The sequence below is a fragment of the Mus caroli genome, chromosome 6 (genome assembly GCF_900094665.2).
Source record: "Mus caroli chromosome 6, CAROLI_EIJ_v1.1, whole genome shotgun sequence".
In the NCBI taxonomy this organism is placed as follows: domain Eukaryota; kingdom Metazoa; phylum Chordata; class Mammalia; order Rodentia; family Muridae; genus Mus; species Mus caroli.
In genome coordinates, this window is record NC_034575.1 from 84870221 (window position 1) to 84878954 (window position 8734).

Below are 8734 nucleotides of genomic sequence, written 5' to 3' on the forward strand. Positions count from 1 at the left end.
CTGCCTTTATCCCTGCTCTGCCTGTTGTCACCAACTTTATCCTCCTTTGTCATGGTGGTGTTTGGCCTAGAACTCACTGTGTAGACCCTTCCTGGCCCCAGACTAGCCTTGTGCCTCACTCTGCTGTGTACTAGGATTCCAGGGGTACACCACTATGCCTGGCACAAACGTTCCATTATTACACTCACTTGTGTTTGTGGGTACACACACCCAATCTGGGGCTCACACATGCTCTGGCATCCACGTGGAGATGGGAGGGCAGCCTTGGGAGTCACCTCTTTCCTTCCTCCCAGGGCTTCAACTGGAATTGTCAGGTTTTGCGGCAAGTGTCCTTATCCACCNTTTCCACCGTGCCACCTCACCTGGCCATACCAACTCTGTTGGTTTGCATGTGAGTGGCAAGTGATTCTGGGGGAAAGGTGCGAGCCTTGAGTTACTCGTAAGTCAGATACCCTGTTTGCTCAGCTTCCTGTGACTGACAGGGGCCTGCAGGGTGTGTCTGATGGCAGTGAGTTTTGGCTCAGANAGCTGGAGCTTCAGGAAGCCCCNGGCCATCTTCCCTGAAGTCTGTGGGAGTTGCCTAGTGATTTTTCTGTCTGGGAGTGTTTCAAGAGGAGTTTACCCCGGAGGCATAGTCACTGGTCCAGAATTACTCATGTGGTCTCTCTGTTGAAAATATTTAAGGTTTCCTGGTGAAAAGAAAACAGAATCGCTCTGGGGCTCTAGGAGAGGCAGTTTCTGAAGTGTTTAAATGAGTCACTTGTTAGAGGGAGAAAAAAAAAAAAAGCCAGATTACGTGTTAAAAAGAAAGGCTGAATCGGGAGGGATATCTCTCTGGTCCAGAGATGCTGTCCTATGTAGTTCTGGAACTGAGAAAGAATCGCCTATTATAGGTTATACACACAATAGTTTTATGCATCAGGGGTTATATCCATATTATGGGTTCTATCGAGGAGTGGAGAAAAAGCACAGACTGAGGTCTGGATGACCCAGGGTGGGTCCCCTTAAGCTACTGGCTTTGTGACCCTGAGCCTGTTTTCTCATCAGCACCCAGCAGCAGAAGTTCCCATGTCCCTTTTAGTCCCCCAGGGTCAGTAGCATGTTAGGAGGGTGTTAAATTCCCTAATCCAGAGCATGCCTAGCACCCAGGAAACCCTTCTGATGATGGCTATGACTGGTCATTCCTTACCAGTCTTGGGAAGTCTAGTCCTCTTTCTGAAAGCCATGTGTGTCAGGTCCAGAGGAAAGTCCATTTTCCTGCATCCTGGCTGTTTAGACAAAAGCCAGCATTCCTCGGGAACTTGTGATGCAGTCTCCTCCACCAAAGGAGCCATTTTCCTTTGAGCTGGCCTAGGGAACAAATGTCTATCTGTGGTGCCTATTGAAATGCCAAAGTGCATTCTGGCCTCTGGGCTCCCTCAGTCCCTTTCATTTCAGAATCCATGCTGGCCAGCATCCTTGCTCTCCCCGGCTCTTCTGTCTCCTGCACCACCCTAAACATGCCCAGCCTCCCTCCCCAGCTTCTCGGTTCTCCTACCACCCTACAGTTTAGGGCATGCTCTCTTTCTTGCCTTTTCTTTTGCCTTCACCTCTGTCTTCCCCCACACATTCTCTCTTCCTCTCCCTCTGCTCTGCTCNGACTTCTCTCCTGGCCAGCTCCAGCCTGCTGACCATACTCAGCTACTGCCTTCTCTCTCTGCACTAGACTCTTCCAGAAGCCCCGGCTTGTTCTTCCTCGTGTCTGTAATAAAGACATCCCTTTAACCATACGGCGGTCATGTCATCAGTTTAAATGTGCTAGTCTCCATGGTGACCCTTTCACAGTCTAGGCAGGGTTGCTCACCTCGGTGGGTATTTATAAGATTCCTCAGCCNGGCNTGGTGGCGCACGCCTTTAATCTCAGCACTCNGGAGGCAGAGGCAGGCGGATTTCTGAGTTTGAGGCCAGCCTGGTCTACAGAGTGAGTTCCAGGACAGCCAGGGCTATACAGAGAAACCCTGTCTCGAGAAAAGAAAAGAAAAGAAAAGAAAAGAAAAGAAAAGAAAAGAAAAGAAAAGAAAAGAAAAGAAAAGAAAAGAAAAGAAAAAGATAAAAAAGATTCCTCAGCTAGGTGCTGTGCTCCACCTACCCCAGGATGCTGAGGCCCAAGAACCTCTTGGACTCTGGAGTTGGAGTTTTAATTAAAACTAAGACCAATCACAGCACGAGATAATTCTTCTATCTAATTAACAATCATTGATTAACAGCTATGATTGTCTTACCGAGGACCTTTTCAAACCTTGCTTGATGTGACTTATGGCAGCACTGGTAGAAGGTCCAGCTACTGTGGCAGAGGGCCCCAGAGCTCGTGCAATCCAGGCCTGCCTGCCCCGTCAGCAGAGCTCAGCACAGAACTGTGTGGCCTGGGGTGGCTCAAGGTCTTCCAGCTCCTCCATCCTTCAGACCGAGTCCTCTGGATATCAGGCCTGCAGCTGAGACACCCAGGAGCCAGTTTTGCAGCACACAGAGCCATCACAGAGATGGTGGAGGAGGTTGGGAGAAGCTACCCCTGCCCTGCTGCCCCTGTGCCCTGGCCTAGGCAGCCCCTCTGCTTCCCTTCCCCTGGGGGTCCTTAGGCTTCATGGAGCACAAAAGAGCTGCAGCCTGCCATCCCTTTATAAAGAAAAGCTTGCTCTCTCCTCAGGGCATGTCAAAGGTGGGTTTCTGCTTCAGAGAAGAGAGGGGCCCACAGGGGAAGGCTTACTAACCTCAACAGCAGTGTTGTCTGGGAGCCTTTCTGGGCACTGGAAAGCCAAACAGTGTTACTGCAGAGAGGGATCCTCCAAAACATTTGAGGCCTCCCAGCCCAGAGATGGCCCAGAACGAGTGACTGTGTAGCAAGGCAACTCCCCNACTCCCCCACCTCACCCCACTCCCCACCCCCGCCAGGTGGTTCTTCCTATTCAAAAGTGGGGAAATTCTGCTTAGAAGAAAGCAGGCCAAAGTCCCATGGCTAGACAGGGTTCTGCTCCTAAGGCTATGTGTGATGGAGCCCACTACAGGAGTGACAGAGAGAGGCACAGGCCTGACAACAGGTGTGGCTAAAGTTGGGAGATGGCTAAACCAGCCCGGGTCGAGGAGGATGGTGCTGATGCCAACAGTGTCACCAACGCCTATCAGTGTGCCCGCTAGGATGTCCCAGGGGTCAGGGAGAATGCTGGCTGCTATCCCAGCCACCTTTAGCAGTTAGCCAGTGATGGCTGCAGTGCCTGGTCCAGCTCTTTTCCGACACATGATCTAGGCAAGAATCAGAACTTTTGAGAGTTAAGCACTGGCTGTGGCCGTGCAGCAGCCTCTCCAGTGGCCACCCACCCTGAAACACCCGTGCTCTGGCCAACCCAGTGGGGCCCAGCTCACACCTCGATCAGTAACACACACAAACACTCACGCACACACCTGCTCAGACTCTTATATCCATGGTGTGCTTTAGGGTGGCATTTACCGAAGGGTGTATTTTTAGTTTATTTCCCAGCTAGACTTGGCTCCTCCGGTGTTGGACCCGATTTCCTCTTAACTTTCCATCTCCCTCCCTTTCCACCGCCAGTCTGGCCACTGAGGCCAGGTGTGACAGTGACGTCTGGGACATGAATAAACAGACTTCCTCCCTGAGGACACTGCCCTCAGTTTAGCCTCATCTCCAGCTCTCCCACAGCTGGGGTTCCGTTTCTGGATGAGTTTGAGCATGGGGGTGAGGGCAGTAAGAGAAAGGGGACAGGTATCGGGAGGACTCTGGGAGCTGAGCTCAGAGCCGGGACTGAGTGAACTCAGTAAGGGACAGGCAGCTGGACACACACAGGCATGTGCTGCTTCCACCAGGGACACAGGATACCACTGGATAAAAGTCGGATGGAGAGGCCTTTATGTGTCAGCCCAAACCACAGTTACAGCATCCCAGAGGCAGGCCAGGGGTAGAAGTTTCAGNTCAGTTGATTAAAGCAATTTGTTTTATGTTAAAAAACAATGGACCTCCCAGAGCTGCAGGTGCGGCTGTGTGAGACTATACTTAGCAGAGGGNGGGCTGGGGGCTGGGAGGCTGGAGGCTGGGGAGCTGGGGGTTGGGGACTGGGAGCAGTTGTGGGGAGCACGAGATGGAAGTGGCTAAAACTAGGGCAAAGCAGAATCACCCTGGGTCTTAGGGAGAATCAAATGGTTGGCTCATTATACACGGGGTTATACAATTGGGCCCTTAGGAACATTAATTTAACAAATGCTCTGCGTTGTTTGACAAAGTTTAACAGCCAGTTAAATAAGCAGGACCGACCGGGTCATTAGACCTAGGGGAGAAGGACGAGAGCTTTGGAGCCCAGGAGTAAGGTGGTCAGCCAAGATTCCAATCAAACCAGCTACAGATCCAGGAATTGTTGGTCTCCCCTTCTCAGCAGCTAGTAGATTTAAGCCTTTTGCAGAGTTGTAAGGCTCTGTTTATTTTTAGGAAAATATTTATATCATCTATAAGGACCAATTGTTATTTGGATGCATAGCCAAGCATAACTCATTAAAGAAATGAATTATTTTATTTTATTTTATTTTATTTTATTTTATTTTATTTGTAACAGACCTATTATTCCCAGATACAGCAGAGCTAGTAGAGCAATTCTTTGAGTCAGAGTCCAAGCCTGGGGAGCCGTTGTGACTAACCCTACCAGGAGCATTATCAAAATTCAGCCATGCATGGACCTGTTGGCTTCCAGGTTTGTAATGGGAGCCAGTCCCAATGGTCCCCGAAGAGTGGCTTGGAAAGCCTGGCCTGGGTGGATTTTGACAGTCCAGGCCTCCTCCTCGGATGACATTGAGTTACCAGGATGGATCGCCTGGATGACAGCTGTAACAGGGTTTAAGCGGGTGCTCACAGTTCTGTCTGTTATGCTGACTGGCCCTGTGGCAGAGCCTCTGTCTTTTATTTAAAACTCCCCTGGGACTTGACAGAATCAGGAATAGACTTTGCAGCCCTGGGATTAGCTTTGCTAAGGGGAGGAGAACTGNAAGCCGGGGTGAGGGGCACAGCCAGTTGAACAGGATGCAGTTTCCCACACCAGTCAGGTTACAGGCTTAGGCGCAAGGTTTCCCTTGNACACGGCATCCTCATGTTCAGGAGACAGTTATCTATNGAGGAGGGGTACTTGCTGTTNGTCTCTCCATTGCTTGAGACATTTAAGCTATGAGTACAGACTCTAAGATCCACTGTGTGGGAGAATTCGTCTGCCCACACCTNACCCTCACCTCCACCCTATCCCATCATGGGAAATGAGAGGAATTTATCTTCCCTATAAATGTATCTTCCCTATAGCTAAGGTTCCCTATGCAACCAGAGATGGGAAACCCTGGCAAGTCTTCTTTCCCCATNCCACCCTGTCCTGTAATGAGGCTAGCATGCAGTTTACTCTGATGCGGCTTGTATCCCATGGGGGGTGGCGGGGAGGGGGAGAGACTTCTTTAGCCCGGGAATGGCCTGTTGTATAAGTGTATTACAAAATTAACCCATTCTACTCAAGCATTTAAATGGAAAANCTAATTTTCCATAACCAGTTTTTTATAATATATAAGATTTTAAATATTATTTTATATTAAACTTTTAAGTTGACTTTTAAACTTGCTTTGAGTTAGCTGCTTTAGGCTTATCTTTGGCAGCACATAAAGAAGATATATAATGGGAGATGCAAACAGGTGTCTCCCTCCAGTCTTGTCCCTGTAAATGAATTGCATTTGTATGACTACAAACATAATTCTAGGCATATGAAGGGCATTTAAACACTGTTCTTTTTTATTATTATTTGTTCTAGTGGATTACAATAAATCTAACTCTCACAGAATAAGATTTTTATACATTAAGGTAATTTTTGAGTCTTTTTTTTTCTGAGACAGAATAAAATTACAAATTTGGGAGCTAGAGAGATAGCTCAGTGGTTAAGAGCACTGACGGCTCTTCCAGGTTCCTGAGTTCAAATCCCAGAAACTGTATATGGTGTGGTGGCTCACAGCCATCTGTAATAGGATCTGACACCCTCATCTGGTGTGTCTAAAGAGAGCAACAGCGTACTCACATACATACATACAATAAATAAATAAATAAATCTTTAAACAAACATTACAGATTTTGAACTGATGTTCTTTTATTACCAAAATAAGCTTTAAGCCAAACATGCAGTCCATGGAAAACTGGGAACTTCATTTTCCAGATTCTTTTAGAGTGTACGTTTACAAAGTTTAAATCAGTTTAACAGGTCTTTAGTATTAAATAGCTCATTTTATCCCAAAGACTATAATTACAAGAGAGAACAGTGTGATCGGTTTTCACAAGGAGACTCGTACAAGAATAAAAAGGTGTACAGCTAATTCTTGTCACAGTTACTGTGTTATGGCTGGGCATCTCCAAATGGGTTGGGTCAGGTTTCACAAAGTTAGCAAAGACAACGCTGAGTCAGCTTTTTCTAGTCAGTTTTTATTATACGAATACATCGTTAGAACCTTGTGAACGTGAACAAATTTTAAGCATTTTATCTTTAGGTCTCATCCCCCATAAACCCCTGTACCACATATTCAGACCTTTTGTGACTTGGTTTCAAGCTTTTATGGTTTTGTCTNCTATCTTTATTTATGTAAGTTATCATATCTAAAATAACTTTTTTTATGGTCTCACTGATCCCACGAGAGAAGACTTGCATTTCAGTAAGAGATTTAGCAGTGTTAATAACCTTGAATGAGAAAACATTTTTATAAAGGAGAACCCAGGAAGGGGCGGGGTTCTTCAGAGAGCTAAGCGTCCGTAATTATATCCAGCCACTGTAACCTTTACATATAAAGCCCCCTTGATTAAACAATTAAAAATAAATACATGAGGCATAATAACATCAGCCATTGNCATTTGCTCCAAGACACTTGCCCTAAGTGAGGAGGGTGTTCGGCAATATCTATTTGGGGGGGCCTTTTACCCAGTGCATACAGCAAGTTTTCCACAGCTGTGCAGGTGGACACANCCGCTCTAGCCTGCACACCGCACTGTCTCCAGGAAACCTGGAGGCTTTATACAATTAGGCCCAAAAGGCATGCAAGTAGCTGGGAGGAGTGTCCAGATGCTCAGGTGAGGGGTCAGGGATCTTGCCTATCTCCTTTCCTGAATTAATGTTAACATTTAATAAGCCCAGTTGTGATCATTTTGAGCAGGCACACTTGGAATTATGATGATGGCAGCTGTTTGGGTTAGAAGTTACTGGCAGTATCATCTTAATTTTAAAAATCTGTTAGGCACTTTGAATAATGCAATAAATTCATCGTATCTGTGTACCTTCTGTTAAAGCATTGGGCCTTGTACGTTTCTGGATAAACCTTATAGAAAACATAAGACAGGCTTTCTGACATATGTGGCACCTGGCTACTTATCATAATCATTCGATTGATATTCACAGAATTTGGCTGACTGTGATGCTGCAGTTATTATTGAGAGATTTAAACATAGGATCCCTTTTAACCCTTCTGTGTGTGAGCATCTCCTTAGCTGGTTTTATCATAGGGATCTTTGATAAGATACCCCAGGATAAGCAATTGTAGCCTCTTGGATGTTCGCAAGTGCACAGTGCGTTTTTCTTGGGCTCTTCTGTTGTTCTCTTTTTCCTTGTCACAATCAGGGCCAGCAGGACAGGGTCTTTTGGGGAAACTGAGTCAAACATACTTGGGCCTAAACAGGGCAGGCCACAACCTGCAGAGCCACCTTCTCAGTGAGCCAGATCAGTGTGTGATGACCATTTCTCATGACAATTCACACCAAAAAGGCATTTATCTTTCTTTAAGACTGAACGCAGTGATCTACATATCCATAACCAATTTATTATGTGTCTGCCCATGGGGGCAGACCACCTGAAAAGTGTAGTAAATTTTCCTCCTCTCGTAAAGATACCACATTGCAGGATACTATAATGATTCCATGAAGCAGGAAGGTCTTGACTCTTTTGTGAGGCAAGCATCTACTTTTTTTTTTTCACTTTGGTCCTTTTAAACTAATAANTCCCTGTAACCCAGAGACCATTAAACAGAAAATCACTTTTAAAAAAGCACACATCCAAGGAACTCAGAAAAAGTGGTGGAAACAAAAGCAAGAGTCTCCAGGCTTGGTGGGGCCTACGAAGCACAGGCAGACAAGCAGCAGGCAGAGGGCAAAAACGTCCNAAGAACAGAAAGAGCATCCTATCCCCAAGGAAGCCATCTTAGAGACCCAGGAGAAAGGACCCAGCATAGCTTTCCTCTCCATTCTCCTGCCAAAGCCATGCAGCCTAGGGACCCTCTCACATAGAAAAACTAGCTGCACACCCCTCAGCAACCCTGAGGTGGGGCCCCATCCTCACTACCTGGCAAGGCTGCCAGGATGGCTGGCATCTCCCAACAGGAAAGGAGGGGGAAAGGGTGGTTCAGTGACTGCTGCCCACCCTGCAGCTCCTGCCACAGCACCTCCCGCAGTCACCATCATGCCCTGCACCACAGGCAGTCCTGCCTTGTCTGGAACNGTTTACCGTATGGGGCAAGAACCTTACCGTACAGGGCATACGGAGCTCAACCACTCCCGACTGGCTGGAGGAGCCCTATGGGAGAATGGGTCAGGAGCTGACTAGGTTTGGGCTCTAGCAAGACTGTAAGCGGGATGGAAGGGGTTGAGATCCAAGGGGTGGGGGTGGCTATCTTTTCATCTTTATTCTTAGAGAGAGAA